The 17,120-nt window shown below is 44.3% G+C and overlaps 1 long non-coding RNA gene across 1 annotated transcript in view; it reads left to right on the top strand.

The window, feature by feature from the left end:
• The window catches only part of LOC142064355 (uncharacterized), a 138,227-nt gene that overhangs the window by 76,309 nt on the left and 44,798 nt on the right, over positions 1-17,120 (top strand). The window contains exons 3-4 of the long non-coding RNA XR_012663063.1: positions 4,551-4,682; positions 6,112-6,263. This is a non-coding gene — a long non-coding RNA (uncharacterized LOC142064355). The remainder of the gene's footprint in view (positions 1-4,550; positions 4,683-6,111; positions 6,264-17,120) is intronic.

Genomic DNA, 17,120 nt, shown 5'->3' with positions numbered 1-17,120 from the left:
TTGTTATTAGAGAGAAGCCAAACAAGTGTGAGAGACTGAGGAGCAGGATTAAGGAGAACAGGAATTGGGATGGAGCACAGCAGGAAGTGAAGAAGATGCAAAATTCATACATTTGAGACAAAAGAGAAATAGAGAAATTAGAGATGGAAAGTTAGGCAGGAGTACAGCTAAGGGGAAGAGGAAAATCACACATTCTGATATATTTTCATGGAAGAAATATTCCCCTGCAAGAGGAAAAAACATCACAGAAATGAGGGAACCTAGGGGTGAGGCAAAGATGGAGGAAACTGAACCATAATGATGGTTTGGTATTCATTAAAGTGCAACAAGAGTAGAACTGAGGAAGAGGAGAATGAAATTTGTGGAAATATCATCAGGAGGAGGTACTGGGAGAATCCCTAGCCTGAGGATGGTTGGCAGGATATAAGTATGAGAGAGAGAGAAAGGGGACGAAGGAAATGGAAGCTTTAAGAGTCTCAAAGACCAAATCAAGCAAAAGTGAGGAAATGGTGAGTAAAAAAGTACATCATTAGCATATATACAAAGAGCGTATTTCAATTCCTGTAATGAAATCCAACATGGCCTCTAAAATAGAATTAGCAAGACCTAATGTAAGAAATCTCATATGCCCATAGCTTTTCCATGTTTTCCAGCTGCATCTGCTGGTCTCATAAGTGACTGTTTCACTCTGCAAATCTTGTTTGTTGTGTAACCCTGGACCATTACAGCTACAGCAACAGTACTACTAGAATTTCACTGGTATTTTGGGAATGCTGAATTTGTCCTAAGAATTTAAAGCAGTACTTCACCTGGAACTGAGAGCTCGCAGCTATGTCCACAAATACTTTGACTCATAGCTAGACATTTTCTCCTTTTAGCTGAAATCATGTAGCGCTGAGCTCTGCATAACTAGGATGTTATGCAGCTCCTTTGGCAGTGGACCTGCACCTAGCAGTCGGCAAAGTAGGAAACTGCCAAGGACAGAGGCTGCTGGGGAGTCAGCAAGATGCCTTCCTTTTCTTCTGTCAGAGTGCTGGAAAGTCCCAACAGTTTTTACTGCTGCCAGGGGCGGCAGCTACTGCAGGAGTAGGGGCTGCCTTTCCCAGAAGCACTGGTTACCATCCACACCAGCAGTCCCTTTTCTCCTGGGTGCTCCCCACAGCTCTACCGTGCATCTCTCCCTCTCCTTATTCTGTTATCTTGCAGTGGAGGCAGTCAGACAGGAGTTTAGGCGTTTAGAAGGGCTGTAACTAGATAGTTAGGAGTTCATTGTATATTCCATAGTGGATAATTGTGTCTGACGCTGTCTCTGAAAGAAAATTCTTTGGAATCTATGAGTGCCAAGGAACAGGTCATGCCCACAGTATACTGGGCCACAAACACTGTATCATGGGTTTTCTCCCCACTCACTGGCATGGCATTAACCTGAGCTAACCAAACCTGTTCTGCAGAATCTAGCACTGTACACAAGCGCTGCCTCTGTAGCTCACCTTTACTCACAACCGCACGACTTTTCTCAGTTTCAAATCAGACTGAAGAAACTTCTGGACACCAGTGTGTCATCTTACTTAGCTTTGAGGCCGTCCTGTGCTTGGTTTGAGTTCCTTCAGCATCTGGTCAGTTTGGAATGCATGACTATGGCTACAGTGGAGTATAATCCATTTAGTTTCCAAACTAGACTGAATCTTAGTCTGACTGGACTAGAGTTGACCAAATTTTGGGGAGAGATTGTTGAGCAAGAAACACAACAATCAAACCAAGGGACTTCCTGAGGATTATTTCCAAGGCCTATGTTTGCATTTTAGAGAGTTAAGTGAGTCTCACTGCAGATTTAAAGAAGCATTAAAACGTTAAAGAAGCTGCCTTGTTTGTTTCTTTTTATGGATGAGGCAAATGAATCTTCTCTAGCTGTACAGGAAGGCAAGTGCTTTCTATTGTAAGGTGGCTGCTGTCATTTGTAACCAGGAGACAGGTTCAACAGCAGAAACTTACTATTTTGGACAGGATTTACTTTTGAAAGTCTGAAGCCACTTTTAACTGTGAAAGAGGGGAAGGGACATGGGTGAGTAACATGTTCTTTGCAGCTGTTACAGCTTTGATACTATCCATTTTGTGTCCCCGGAAGCACAATAATTTCACTTCATAATTTTAAGAACATCCATAACACTTATCAGCCTACCTTGAACTCTTTTTTTTTTTTTTTAAAGGTAGTAGCTGTAGTGACTAGGATTCCTATTTTATAGCCAGGGAAACTGGCAAGATAGGTGCCATGACTTGGCACTGTAAGTAATCTGACATCCTAAATCCAATCCCAGTACATTACTGTCAGCCCTGTTGTCCTGTTTAATCAGGCCTTTCATGATAAAAATATTAGAATAATGTTTCCCTTTGGAAATTTCTTTAGCAAATAACCTTGTAATAAATGATACTGCAGTAATTTATCCTTTGTATTTAGCAGAATAACCAGTGGCATGACTCGGTGGCTACACAGGGAAAGAACAGGTCGCTGGTACCAAATAGCCCACAATTTTTAAACTACTGCCGTTGGTATTAACAGTAACATTGACAATTGCAAATTTTTCTCTCTTTTTTCTTTCCATTCAATTAAAAATACTCAGTAGCATTCTGAGAAGCCATGAAATCTGCAGGGCTTTTTAACCTGCAATTTATGTTTTGCATCTGAAAACTGATTTCTAAGCCTCACGTATTCAGGTAAACAGAAATACTCGTTTTCTTGGCCCTCCCTCTGTTCAGGTTACTCATATTAGCACAGTTGTGCATGTGCCACTGTACAACAGTGTTCAGGACATTTCCTGTAATTTCATACTCAGGACTAGTTTTGAGAAACCAACTTGTTTTAACAGTTATTTCTTCTTTGTGAACCATGAAATAAGAAGTTATTGCTGTAATAGCGGAAGCTGTAAGCATGCCAAATCTCTTCCTTTGGGCAAAAAGGGGGAAAAAAGTATTGCCTCAAAAAGGCAAGCTATTTCAAGTTTGCTGTGTCCTCACTTCTTTGATGTTCTTCTGTAAGCACACGCTATTAGGTTTTATTGAGTTTTTTAAATAATCAGCTGGGAGCAGGTACTGATGTAAAATGAATATAGCAAAGCTAAATGTGAGACTGCATAGAAGGGGAAGGTGATTTTATTTTAAACAAGACTGATTTCAGCCACTCATGCTCATTCTCCTACAGATTTCAGTCAGTCAGTCTTTCATACTTGTTTTCCATACCCACATATTAACAAGGACCAAGACGTGTATGTCTGGCTAGTCTGACCAGGATTATTTGTGGTGAAACAGAGACAAAGGATGCCAGATTTGGAGTCATCATCACGTTTCCTGGGTTCTTTTTGCTGGGTGACCATGTGCTCATTTTGGAAGTGCCTTTTGTACCCTTCAGGGATCCAGGTCCATGAGTCATTAAGCAATGCTGTTGATTGACTGCCTGTCCTTTTGTCTCCTGTTCTGCAAGTAGTCTAGTTTTAGGCTGTCCTTTGTTTTCCCAGACTGTGAGTTTCAAGACTCTGACCATGATCTCAATGACCTGTTGGTGCTGTCAAGTCCCATCATTCTTTTGTCCCTTCTTTTCTTGTAATTCCTTCTGGTGCTTTCATACATATGTTTCTGCACATAATTTATTCATTTCAACCTTAATGTTTCTATGACAAATCTCTGCATTACAGAAGTACATCAGCTCACACAAATGAGCGAGACAAGGACAGTGTCTCAAACAGGTGACAGGCTATAGAGAGTATTCTGGGCTGAGTACTGTACCTGTCACACTGAAATTACATTTGGAATGACTTTTGCGCTGGTCATTCTGACAGAATAGCATTCATTACCAATGAAAGTCCATCAGCGTAAACTAGCTCACCCACTTGTTAAGGCATGAAATGTGCTTGGGATTTTGGTGACTTTTTAGTCACCAAACTCAATGCTGTGAACACTTTGGGAAGGAGAACAGTAAGATGAATGTTCTGGAATGACTGGAAATGTATCAGTGCTCTTTCATATACTATTGCTCCATTGGGCACTACCCAACAATAACAACAGTGCTATACAGGCTTCTGTAAGAGGAGTTCCTGAATTTAGGTACCAGTAGATTTGTCTGTTCTTTCACCTATGGATCTGTTTTTGGTTGAATAATGGCCTACAGTTCCTGGAAGCTCATTAAATGGAATCCATCTTGTAGGTAATTAATGACTGAGAGAACTAGGGGTTAAGCATGTTTATATGAGGGTTTGAGAGAGAATACCAAATAGTACAATAATCTTGAACCAGAATAAAAACGTTTTATGGAAGATGTTGCAGGTGAGTATAAGATGATGCTCCTACCTGTCTAATAACCAAAGGTTAACTGCTGTATTTGATGTCTCCAAGATTTTAACCCTGTAGTGCATAAATAATGGATTAGGACATTTCCTTGGAGGGAAACAAAACAAACCATAAAAAAAAACCCACCACCATGCTAAAGAGAAAAGAACATGCATGGATTGAACAGCATCTCAGCTAAAATTAAAACTAAAGTTTGTTTGTTTGTTACACAGATGGAGACAAAGACAGCAAATGTTAAAAGGTAGCAGACAGAAGATCAGTGAATGGGCTTAGCAGACCCATGATATCGCCACAAGCTTCTACAGAAGGAAGCGTTCCAGCTTGGTTAACTACGATAATTATTGGTAACAACTGTTCGTTATTTCTGTCTCCTGCTTACACCCTGTCACTATTGTTAACTGTATCTTGTTTAGCTTTGCTTCGGATGGTTCTGTTTGTAATCTTACGTGCATGTGTTAAAACATAAAGGTACCATGCTTAGTTTTTAGATTGTCATGGCTGAAGTCGAAGACACCACACAAATATAAACAAACTAAAGTAATATAACCAAACAGATCCAATTGAAAGCTACCTCCACCTCCAAATAAGAGAAACCAAGTTTCTCATGGTGATTAGGAGAATTGCTAACCAACATGTACTGCAAAGTTTGAATATGTAACATGAAGTATGATACATACACATATACTTGTGTGTGATGAAGCACTATTTTTAAAAACTACGAGACACCAAGTTATTGTCCTAGGTAGATGGTTGTCAAGTGACTGCGGCTACGGAAGAGGAAGTGGGAGAACTATCTAAATTACAAAGTTGAGAGACCAATTTTAGTAAGGCTCAATTAGTGCTGCCCCAGGAATTGTCAGTGGGGAAACGGGAAGGCAGGTAGAAGAAAGATTCAAGCTTTATGTCGAAGAAAAGCTGCTGCTTCTCAACTCCAAGTTAAAGCAGCTTTAGGAGAACTTAATTTTTCACAGCAGTGCAAGGTAACTTTGTTGGTATCAGCAGACCACAATGAAAATTACTGGAAAGGATTGGAATGGAGCTGGAACAAGGAATATGCTGCTGCTTTCACTGAATTTAAATATGCAGCTGTAAACTCCCACCTTAAAATTCCTGAGACAAGGAAAGCCTTTTCCAGTAAGGATTTTCACGTTCACTGATACTACGGGAGTGGCACTGTTAGAAAGTAGAAGTGAGTGAAAGCGAGTACCAATAGCATTGGAATTGCACTACTTTGGGGTTGGATCAAAACTTCACCCAGTCTGAGACCCACACTGTTTAGCAGCGGTCTGGACTACAGCAGTCTTTCACACTCAATAGCCTCGTTGCAATCCAGTCTGCCTAGACCCTCCTGAAGTACATAATTCCCGTGAAATGAGTAGGCAGCAGAGTACCATCCACCCAAGCGGCACAGCAGACACTAATATTAACGCATAGGGATTACTGTACATGCGTTACAAGAAGTGGATCATCTCGCTTGTGCATTAATTGAACAACAGACAGAGCAGAGTTATGCTCAAAACGTGGCCACAAAGTTCCAGAAAAATCAACCTCTAAAGGCTTCTTAGTCTAACGTAACTGGCCCTCTTTCTCTCCTACAGCATGCCCAAATATCATCCTATTCTGCTTCTAGAAGGGGGTGAGTGCGAGGTGTATTTGTGGCTTGTATGTTCTCATTTACCTTGCTTGTGCATATTAGATTGGCCTGTATGCTTACTTTATTTCTTCATGTATTTCTGCAGAACATTGATTTGTGCTGCCTTTACGTTTCTGTAGGGTGATGGATTTGCTACACCTCCATCAAGAAGCGCTGGCTGACAAACTTGCAATGCCATAACAGAGAGTCCGAGTTGAGACTGCGGAGTTGAGATATGTAGGCGAATACTGCTTAGGAGCAGTTGCTGGCCTTGCTTGACCGATAGGCACTGGTGAGTACAGCTGATTTTGTCTGACTTGAACAGGTTTATTGCAGTTGCAGAAACTTTTAGTCTGGCTTTAACACCCTACAGTAGTAGCATGTATGTGTTTACGAATTACATTAATCCTAGGACATTAGGGGCTGACTGCCCACCGCCACGAACAACTACAGGCTAAGGTCTGCAGACCTCTACAAGCTATCGCAAGGGGAGAGCCGTCAGACCGCAAACACCTCTGCAAAGGCCCTCGGAGCTTTGAGCTGTAACTCAAAACTTCCACCAACCCCCAAACTCATCCCGCCCTGCCCCGAAGCTCCCAACTGCCCCCAGCGCTATCCGAACCCTGCCCCGAAGCTCCCACCAAGCCTGACTCGGGGTCCCCAAAGCTCCCAGCGGCCGCACAAGCCTCTTCCCAAAGCTCCACCGACCCTCAATCGCTCCGCACCCCGCCTCGGGGCCGGCACCTGCGGGTGACAGATAGGACAGCCGGGGTCACAGCGGGGCAGGGCGAACCCCTTCGGGCTGCCCCGAGCGCCCCCTCCCCACGCGCCCCGTCCCTCAGAGGCCAACCAGCGCGCGGCTCCGCGCCGCCCACGGAGAGCTCACGCCGCGGTACGTGCGCAGGGTGTCCCGGAGGCGCGGCGCTGCTGCCACCTCCCGGCTGCCGGCCGGCACCGCACGCGCGGGGCGCGGGCGCACACCCAGCCCCCGCCCCGCTTGCTGCCGCCCTCCCCCGCGCGCCCGCAAGGCCTGCAGCCGGCTGCGCCACGCATGCGCGACCCGCCGCGCCCTGTTGATGCCAACCCCGCCCGCGCAAGCGGAGTCTGAGGGGGCCGCCCCCCGCTGCCCTCCCCGGCACGGCAGCCGGCAGGTTCGCGCGTGCGCAGTGCATCCCGCCGCGCGCAGGGCAGCCCCCTCGCCTTCAGGCTGCAGCAGTGCGGTCGGCTGGCCGGAGTTGTGGGCGGCGGCGGTGCTTGCCGCCGCTTGCTGGGGCTCGCAGGCCGCCCGCGCAGCTGGTTGCTGCTGCTCCGCAGTGCTCGCACAACGGCACTGCATCTGCCCGCTGCCCCCCCGCTCGCGTCCCTGGGACGGGCCCAGCTGCCAGTGCAGGCGTTGCTGGGCGTCGTGCCGGGTGTGAGCAGCACGCGCTGGTGGGCACGCACGAGGCCGGCGCCGCTCACCGCGGGCAGCGGTGTGGGCGTGAGCACGTGGGGTGTCCCCGTGCTGCAGGTGCCTTCTGGGGGCTGCGTCGTCCCTCCGCTCTCCTGTGCCATCGCCGCGTTCGCGGCCGGCGAGCGCGCGCTGCCCGGGAGCAGCACGGCGCCGAGGCGGGGCGGGCTCCTGACGGCGGGCGAGGGCTGGGCTGGCTGGTGCCGAGCGTCGCGGGGTCCCTGTGAGGTCAGTGCGGCCCTTCGGGTGGCTGCAGGCAGCGCGGGCGGGAGGTCTCCTGCCCCTTGGGGCCATCGCTGCCTGGAGGCAGAGGTGGAGCGGCCTGGCTGGGCTCTGCTCCTCAGCGGGAGCACAGGGCACGGCCTGCCCAGAGCGCGGATTTGACTTTCCCTTTTCCTCGTATCATCGTTAGGGCCACGGTTCCTCCCCAGCACCAGAGGGTGCGTGCGCTTGCCCCTGTGCACACGGCCTGGAAGCACGGGGGGGCACTGGAGCAGGATTTGGGCTCGGCATCCCAGGGAGGGCAGCTTCTCTTCTGGCAAGCGTGCCCTAGAGTGCTGGGAAGTCACAAGGAGGTTTAAGACTAATGTACTGAACAGATTCAAGGTCGGTGTTCAGTCAGGCACAGTGAGTGCAGCTGTGAATTAACTACTTGAGCATTGTATTGGGAGGAGCAAAACAGGCAGTTGCAGGCACCCTGAGCCCTCTCCCACCCCCAGGCACAGGCTGTGGGAGCCAGTTAACCAGGACACCAACTAGTTGAAAACCACAGTGAGCATGAGCCATGCTGACCCATGCTCAGCCCGTACAGCTGACCCAAAGTCACTGGTATGCGCTAAGCACCCTTCTGGAATGGGACCCCCATTCTCACACCATACTAGCACCTCCCTTCCCTAAGGGCCCAACAGAGCCCCCCGACCAGTTCCCCGCAAGACCCTAAACCACCAATGTATTTTGCCCAAAACCCTTAATGACCCCCAAACCCTGCCCCAGCACCCTCAGGCCCCAAAACACCTCTGGACCCTGCCCCCTTATCGGCACCAACTCCAGAACGTCCCTGGAAACCTGTCACAAAATGTTATGAATTACCATCTTTACCAAAAGGTTTGTAAAGGCTGGAGGGACAGGTGGAGCTGCCTGGCTATGTGGCACAGAAGATTATGGAGCTTATGTAAGGTGTAAAACCCAATCTAAACAAGAAGCACGTCCTAAATAATAGAGGAATGAAGCTTTAAGTAGCGTCAGGAGAAGTGGTTCCATCAATCTCACTTAGAGCTTTTGTGAAGTGCTCTGAAATTCACAACCTCATTAGTCTCTGGTTTGTTTTGCTGGAACAACTTGACCAGAAGCAGCTCCACCCAGTGATGTCAGTCAGTCATTTCAGTCATCCTCTCTGAGGCAGGCATCCATGTACAGGAACAGTTTAGGTGAGGTATGAAAAAGGTAGTGAGGTTGAAAGTGAGGGAAGCAAATTAAGTGCTGTCGCTCTTTCATGTACTTAAAAGAATGAGAGAATTGTGGGTTAAGCAGGTGTATATGAGGGTTTGAGAGAGAATGCTGAACAGCAGAATAATATTGAATCAGAATAGAAAAAAAATTTATAGAGGATTGTGCAGGCAAATATTAGGGGATGCTCCTAGTTGTCCAGTAGTCAAAGCTTAACCGCCATACTTGATGTTTCCAAGACGTTTACGCTGTCATGTGGGATGGCAAGAAATGTATTAAGACCTGTCCTTTAAGAAAAAAAAGAGCACAGTAAAGAGAAAAAGAACATAAATATAGGTATAAACATCTCATTTACAACGCAAAATTTATTGTTTATTATAGAAATGGAATCAATAATAGCAAATCCTGACAGAGAAAAACAGCCGAGCAGGTTTTTCTGAATTATGGCAACTGAATCGGATGAAAGAAGCAAAAGCAAAAATGCAATTTAGCTGACCCTTGGTAATACCAAGAATACCTACAGAAGGAGGTGTTCCCACCTGGCTGGCTAGGGTAACTACTGATAACAATGGTTGCTATTTCTGTCGCCTAAGGCCTGCACTGAGGACTAAGTGATCCTTTCCTACTCTGTGGATATTATCACCCGTATCTGGCTTAGCTTTGTTCATTTCTGTGTTTTTTAAAATCATATTTGCATATGTGAAAAAGGAAAGATATAATGCTTACTTTTTAGATTAATTGCTATGGCTGAAGTTGAAGAGATCAGAAAAAAGTAAGCTGGCTGAAAAAATGGGTTGAACTCAAAGTTGTCTCTATCTCCAAACAAGAAAAACCTGTGCTCTGGTCTTAGCGGAAAAAGTCAGTCACAGGCAGCCACTTATCACTGTGCACAGCTATTTGGCAGGTGTCTTGCTTGTTCAGGTAGAGGTGTATCTCTTGCCTTGCAGTCTTGATGCCAAAAAAATCAGGGGTTCAAGTTACAAAAGCCTTTCGACATCAAAGCAAGGCAACAGCTGGATTTCTGCCAGCACTGTATTTGAGCTATGTTGCTAGCCGGTCCTGCAGGCCAGGAGATCCGTAGAGGAGTCTGAATTAAAGAAACCGAGTGTTCAAGTGTTCATTTTAAGGAGGTGAATGAGGCAGGCAAAGGAACTGAGCTGCTCGCCCGACATTGGCAGAACAGCCCATCCAGCCTACCAACTATTGCCTGTTGCCAGCGGCAAAGTGCAGCTGTGGCGCTTGCTGGCAGGAGCGGCAGGGAGTGCAGGGCTACGCTCCAGTACAGAGCTAAGATGGAACCATCAGGGCTCTGTGGTCATCTGCTGAGGACATCTGACCTACCGACATGCCAAAAGTTGGTACTGCAGCTCGGGGGCCACACATGCACATTGTCCAAAGGCAATTGAAAAAAGCTGCAGAAGAATGTTGCAGTAATGACTGGCTGAAGTGATTAAATGGCAACTAAAATTCAATATCAGTAGCTGCAGAATATTGGTCATATTAAAAAAAAATAATTAGGCACTGGATGTACAAAGTCAAGTTTTTAATTTGATACCCAAGCTTTGGAAAACCTTTCAGAGTTTTTGTGGCCCAGTCTCTGTGAACATTAGTTCAGACCTCTGTGCCAATCATAAAGAAACTAGAGCAATAGAATTATTAGGAAAGGAAAAGAAACCATAGCAGAAAACCTTATTAATTCCATGGTGCCCAAGTCCTAAACACTACAAGAATTATTCTTATGGTTTAGGCCTCCAAACACTTTTGAAGAACCTTGAGAATCTGCTTGCAAAGAAATGCCCAGTGCCATACGAGAAGTTTCTTGTGCAGCACAGAAAGAACTCCATTTCATAGGAGCCTAGGCTTCCGGACCACTAACCATCCTTACTTTAAAATCAGACACTGTTCCTCCTGCCCTTCCTCTCTGTATATGCCCCAGAAAGCTTCTTGTTGAGAAGCTCTGGGCTTCTCTCTCCATCAGATGACTTTCCTTTAGTTTGGGGGTTGTTTTCCCCATTAAAAAATGTCAGAAATACTGTTTAGACTCTACCTTAACTGTCAGAGTCTGGTCTCAGTGTGATGAAAAAAGCCACAGGAAACTACATATTTTTAGCTTCATTCCTGATTACTGGATAACTTTTATTCATGGATACTCATAAAATTGTAAAAAACATTAAATCATGGAAATATCAGTATTTAGCATCAGTAAGTAAAACCCCTGCTGGTTTCAACAGCCTTTTTCAGACATAAAGTAGACGGGGGAAAGACTTTATGACAAGTTACCATGACTTGCAAAACCGCATTCCCACTTAACTCGTCTTTTGATAAAGGTTCCAGGAAGCTTCCCAATTCCCAGTTAGTAGTGGAATTAAAGCTACAATTTCAGATACCTTTGCATTAGCAATCCATAGCAACTACAGAGGCTGGGCATTTACTGACTGATAAATAGCTTTATCCCTCTTTGCATGTGAAAGAATTAATTACAGGAAAGGTAAATTACCACGTCAAGATAGCAAAGGAGAGGACAAGATTCATCTTTTCCTCAGTCTGATTTTCTGCTGGGCCAAGCCACCTTGTTTATGGCTTCCAGAAAGCCACTGGTGGCCAGCACACGCAGGCTTTTTCTCCTCCCAGAATAGCCAAATGCTAGCTAACCATTAAAGTTGTGTTTTAATCACAGCTGAAAATATACTTCTGGATTCATGTTCCAGGAAAGTCATAAAAGGACACGCATTCTTCCAAATTCATGCCGTATTAGATGTGCATCTGAACTTTGCATTGTCAGGTTTTGAAAATTGGCAGGGGGTGTAGAATTTAAACTGAAAAAACCTGATAAGCAAAACAAATTTCCAGTATCTCTTTACAGTTATGCTGTCTAGATCTAAAACTGAAAGGAGAATGCATGCCATGGTTTCAGCTGGGATAGAGTTAATTTTCTTCCTAGGAGCTGGTACAGTGCTGTGTTTTGCATTTAGTATAAGAATAATGTGACAACACACTGATGTTGCAGTTGGTGCCAAGTAGTGCTTGTACTAGTCAAGGACTTTTTCACCTTCCTGTGCTCTGCCAGGTGCGCAAGGAGCTGGGAGGGGGCACGGCTGGGACAGCTGACCCCAACTGACATCCCACACCGTATGGCGTCATGCTCAGCGTATAGAGCTGGGGGAAGGAGGAGGAAGGGGGGGACATGGGGAGTGATGGCGTTTGTCTGCCCAAGTTCATGTGATGGAGCCCTGCCTTCCTGAGGTGGCTGAATACCTGCCTGCCCGTGGGAAGAAGTGAGTGAACTCCTTGGTTTGCTTTGCTTGTGTGCATGGCTTTTGCTTTCCCTGTTAAACTGTCTTTATCTCAACCAATGTGTTTTCTCACTTTTACTTTTCTGATTCTCTCCCCCATCCTGCTGCGGGGGTGAGCGGCTGGGTGGGGCTGAGTTGCCAGCTGGGGTTAAACCACGACAATGCATTAAGAATACTAGGCTAGGTTTTCGATGCTGTCTGGAGTAGTTGGCTCCCCTAAAGAGAGAAGAGGAGTAAATATTAAGTTATCTCCACAGGGATAAATTGGCTGGTTTTGTCAGTAGGACATTTCAAAGAATAATCCATATAGCTACACACACACACACACAAAATAACGAGCTTTCCAAAACAGAGATACACATAGAACTTGGCTTTTCTATGCAGGAAGATGCAACAGAGCTGTAATGACAAAGCAGGTAAGTTAGTTGTAACTGCCTTAAACTGGTCCTCCCAGTGACATTCTTTACTGCAGTTGAATGACGTTCAAACAGATGCAAAATTGTTTCTTGCCTCTGAAAGCCAGAGGAAATGAGGGGAATCTCTCCCAGTCTCTCTCTCTCCAAATGAATTTTACCACTTATTAATAAAAGTAAGAAGGAAACATACCGGCAGCCACAGGAAATTGTTTTTGGAAAGCAATTTTTTGATCGATACAACTGAATGATCACTATTTAGGGTGATTATTAAAAATGAATTTCACTGTTCATATATTTTTGTGCATGAGATCATTCACATGATTTGTTGCACAATATCACTCTAGCAGTACTACATTTTTTCCCCACTTGCTCATCTGGAGAAACCCCAGATGATGGACTACTCTAGAAACTCCCCCTAGCTGGCTTCAAACATGTTCAGCCTCATTAGTTTTAGACAGACCAGCTCATAAAAATCTTCAAACATCATGAGAGGTTCCATGTGTGTCCCAAAACCAATATACACAGCAAAGTGCAAGCTGGGTAAAACGGCAAAATCCCTCAAAATAGATTTAAAAGACAGCACAAACCTCTAGTCCCACTCCTTAGGCGTTACTGCAGCAGTATGACTTGAATGTATTCGGAGTAGCATCACCAATAACGGAAGTGGATGATGGTGCTGAAACGTAATGTCTTTTCCATACACTCCAATTACATTAAAGTGGCAGAGGTTTGAGATTGTCAAACTATTCAGTTATTGATTGACCTTTAGATAGAGAGCATTTGGTTCCAGTTTCTCACTTTAACCCTGTGTTCCATTAAACTCACTACAGTTAGCACTCAGAATAAATTGCATTTTTGGAAGATTAACTAAGCCTGCACTAAGTGCACAATCTGTTCTCTCTCTTACCAATCACTCTCTTACCAACCACTTACAATTCATCAGCTTTTGCAATAAAAAAAAATGAGAAAGGTAAAAGTCTCAGAAAGAGCAGGGTTAAAAAGGGATGTTATGTTTTAATCACCTAATTTTTTTTCCCCTTTTCCACAAAACAGTGAAGAGCATGGGACTGCCAAAGGGAAGACGGAGACATTCTTTCATTTCCTGATTGAAAATACTATAAGAGATGGTTGCTTCACAAAATTGTATCAGGCTGCACTTTTTTCCTGTTTAAGCCAGCTTCCTCACAGGGAGAATGATCATTTGATATTAAAATCACTGCTAAAGGATCAATGGCTAATCCTACAGATGAATCCCATCAACAGTATCTAAAAAGCTTTTGGCTAATTCTTTTTAAAATGTGTCTCCACTGAAAGCAGTGAAAGTATAGTCAGTGTAAAGGGAAGGAGCATTTGGTTCCCTGCATTCAGATCACCCTGTATACAGCTGTTTCAGTCCTGCAGTAAGTGCTACAGTGGGATTTAATATGGGATGTTGTAGAACAAAGATGACAATATGCCAGATTGTAAAAGAATAAATTCTTTTTTTCCTATGTATAGTTTCTTCACAATCTTGTATCTTATATGGAAGAGATTTTTAATAACTGTCTCTGCAGAACCACAAAACATCATCGCTTTATACATACGACAGTGAGAAGAGAGAGGTTGGCATTCACCCGTGTGATAGACATGTCCTGCAACACTGAAATCCTTAGCTCTTGTTTAGTCTTTCCCTAGACAAAAACTCAACAGAAACCAACAGATTCCTGTTCATTTAATTTAGTTCCCTGAAAATCTCTTTCTTTGATTCTAGATGCTGCTTGGCAAAGCAGTTAATGCATTCTTAAATGTAAAGTCAAATGGGTTGGGTGCCTAAGAGCAAGGGTACATGGAGAGCCACTGCTGCAGCCAGAAGGGTGTCCAGCTGCATGGTTCTAGCCCCATCCTCTGCCGGTTCTGGCACTCATCCAACTTTTCTGTGAGCTGATTCAACTCACTAACTCAGCAGAAACCTATTCATTCTTTCACTGGTGTGTTTCCTGTTCAGTTAGCAAGCTGAATCAGCTCATAGCAAGGTTCAGTGAATCAGTACAAGGTGATGGAGGAAAGCAGGGAGTGAGGGGTGGGGGAAGCAGGCTGTCCTTGTTTCAGCAGAAGTGAGCTGTTGTACTGCTTTCTCCATGTTGTGTAACTTCACCCTGAGGGACTTTAGTAAAATCTGGTATTTGCCTTTCTGGAACTCGGCACAGACGTACCTAAGAAAGGATTTTCCTGGTGGTCAGCTGAGGGGTGCAGCCATAGGCACTGCAATTACTATGAAGGCGGCTGCTGGCAGCTAAGGATGTTACCATTGCCATGGGCTTACCGCTGCCGCCTTGCCGCAGCACAGGGTCCTACAGGTGAGCAAACAGCTCATGCCAGCACTTCTTATCTGCTTCAGTGCAAAGTTGGAGCGCGTACTTCATCCCACCATTGAAGGCTGTTCAGTAAACTTGGGCTGACTTTGTGACAAAAGGCACAATGAGCAGATGGCTAACCTACCCTGTCAGCTCTGCTTGTGCCTCTGCCAAAGGCATAGTGAAAACTCTGGTAACATCCATCATCTTTTGCATAGTGATCATGGCCTTCAGTTTTACGCCTCAGGGGAGGGAAGGGAAAGCTGAAGGGAAATGAGGGGAGATGAGGAGGTTCAGATAAGGTGCAGGACCCTGTGAAAAGATTATAACAATAATAATTTCTTTTTCAGTAGAAACACTGTGAAGCTTACTATAAGCTTACTATAAGCAATGGCCCTGTACTGTTTAGAGATTTAGAAAAATAGTCTTGGCAGTAAACCTGAAGGGTGAAACCTGTTGCTGTGTTCACTGTTTTTCTCTGACCAACAGAAAAGCAGGGTGCTGTAGAACAGAACAGGAAAACAAGTGTAATCTTCCACTGACTCCCAGCTCAGCATGGTTGGCAAGTGTTTTTCTAAAGTGAGTTTAAAGATCAGCTACCAGGTTAGAAGTGAAATATTTTGCAATTTCTAGCATTGAGGAGCTGCAGAGAGAATTTCTTTGTCAGTGGCACCACACTGGATCAGAACGCATCTTCAGATGCTGTCAGTGAACCAGAAAGCAGCAAGTGGATTACACAGGGGGAAAAGAATAATCATATGAGTCTCTGAAATGAGTGCCCTGCTGGTCTGCTGAATGTGGGCAAAACCCATGATTAAATCTGCTACCATTCCTGCTTTGCTGTCTGCTGTTGGCAGGCTTTATATCAAAGACAGGTCAAAAATCTAAATCTGCATTCATCTTGTATATCTACTGAAGAGAATTCTAAAAAATCCCCAAACTTACTGGGGTCAGGTTTGAGTTCTTCTAAATTATTTCCTATTGATAGGCTTTTTACAATTATCTGTTCTGCTGCATTTGTTTTTTCCTGCACTATGGAACATCTGGCTAATACATAGGGTACAAACATGCATCTTCAGGGCATAACAAAGTGCTCTGAGATAATTTATTTACTAGAAACAGTTAATGGGATGAGCAGAGGCCTACTGAGTATGAGAGAGAATGCTATAAATTACTCTCTGCTCTTTAAGAAATAAGAACATGAAGACCATTAAACACAAAGTCCTTTATGCTGAAAGTCCCACAGACTACGCAGTGGGGAGGAAAAGACTATTGCACTTCATTGTAAATATGGATGGGAACTATGAATAAACAAAAATAAGATTAAATGTTTCTCCTAGTCTTGTTGAGAAGAAGTGTCAACTTCTGGCTAAAAATCTTGCATGCAGAGTCCATTGAGAGACGTGGAACTAGAGCACAGAAAGGATGTGAATAAGCACAATGAATCTAAATGTTAAATCAAATGCTGTGCATGGCTGCAGGCCTCTGGCCTCATTTTTTAAGAATTCTTTTCTTGTAAAGCATAAGTCAAACTCTCAAAATGCTGTAATGGTACTTTCCAGATTTGCCTCCTTACCTATTAGTCTTTTCCAGACAACACAGTACACAATGCATGCTAGCATTTAGAAGATCAACCTTTATATTTTGCTAGCTGGCAGATTCACTCTGAAGGTGGCTTCTTAAGTGGGTTTTTTAACTACTTCTGCCTGTGAACAGCGAGGTCACAATAAAGGCAAGGTATCGGAAGATAAAAATTAGGAGATGATAATTCCAAACTGGTATTTGGATAAACAAATGTTTAAACTGGCTTACATATACACCAGAATTTTCTGATGAATAAAAAATCACAGAAGATGTAATCATATCAAAGATTAGATTCTTAGGGTAAATATAATTGCCTTATAGAAATGCTTGTTCCCAATAAATCAAGGGCAATCATTTTGTCCCCTTTCACATGCAGTTTTAGGAATATTATTTAAGCAGTAAAGAAAACTTAAGGCATTTACTGGCAGTGTATGACTAGTTGAGAGGAACTGCTGAACTTCAGCTGTGCCTTTAACCATTCACCCCAACTGATTTTTAAGCTCTTGAATGGTCTGTGCTGAAACAGTCATTTCAGGAAGCAAAAATAAAAGTACAGACAAAATTTATGTTGACCTGTAACACAAAGGCGTATTGTTGCTCTGTAAGAGATATTGTTGAAGAAGTCTA

The sequence above is a fragment of the Phalacrocorax aristotelis genome, chromosome 13, assembly GCF_949628215.1.
Source record: "Phalacrocorax aristotelis chromosome 13, bGulAri2.1, whole genome shotgun sequence".
Taxonomy (NCBI): Eukaryota; Metazoa; Chordata; class Aves; order Suliformes; family Phalacrocoracidae; genus Phalacrocorax; species Phalacrocorax aristotelis.
The sequence above is the reverse complement of the archived record's forward strand: the minus strand, read 5'-3'. Positions and strand labels throughout refer to the sequence as shown.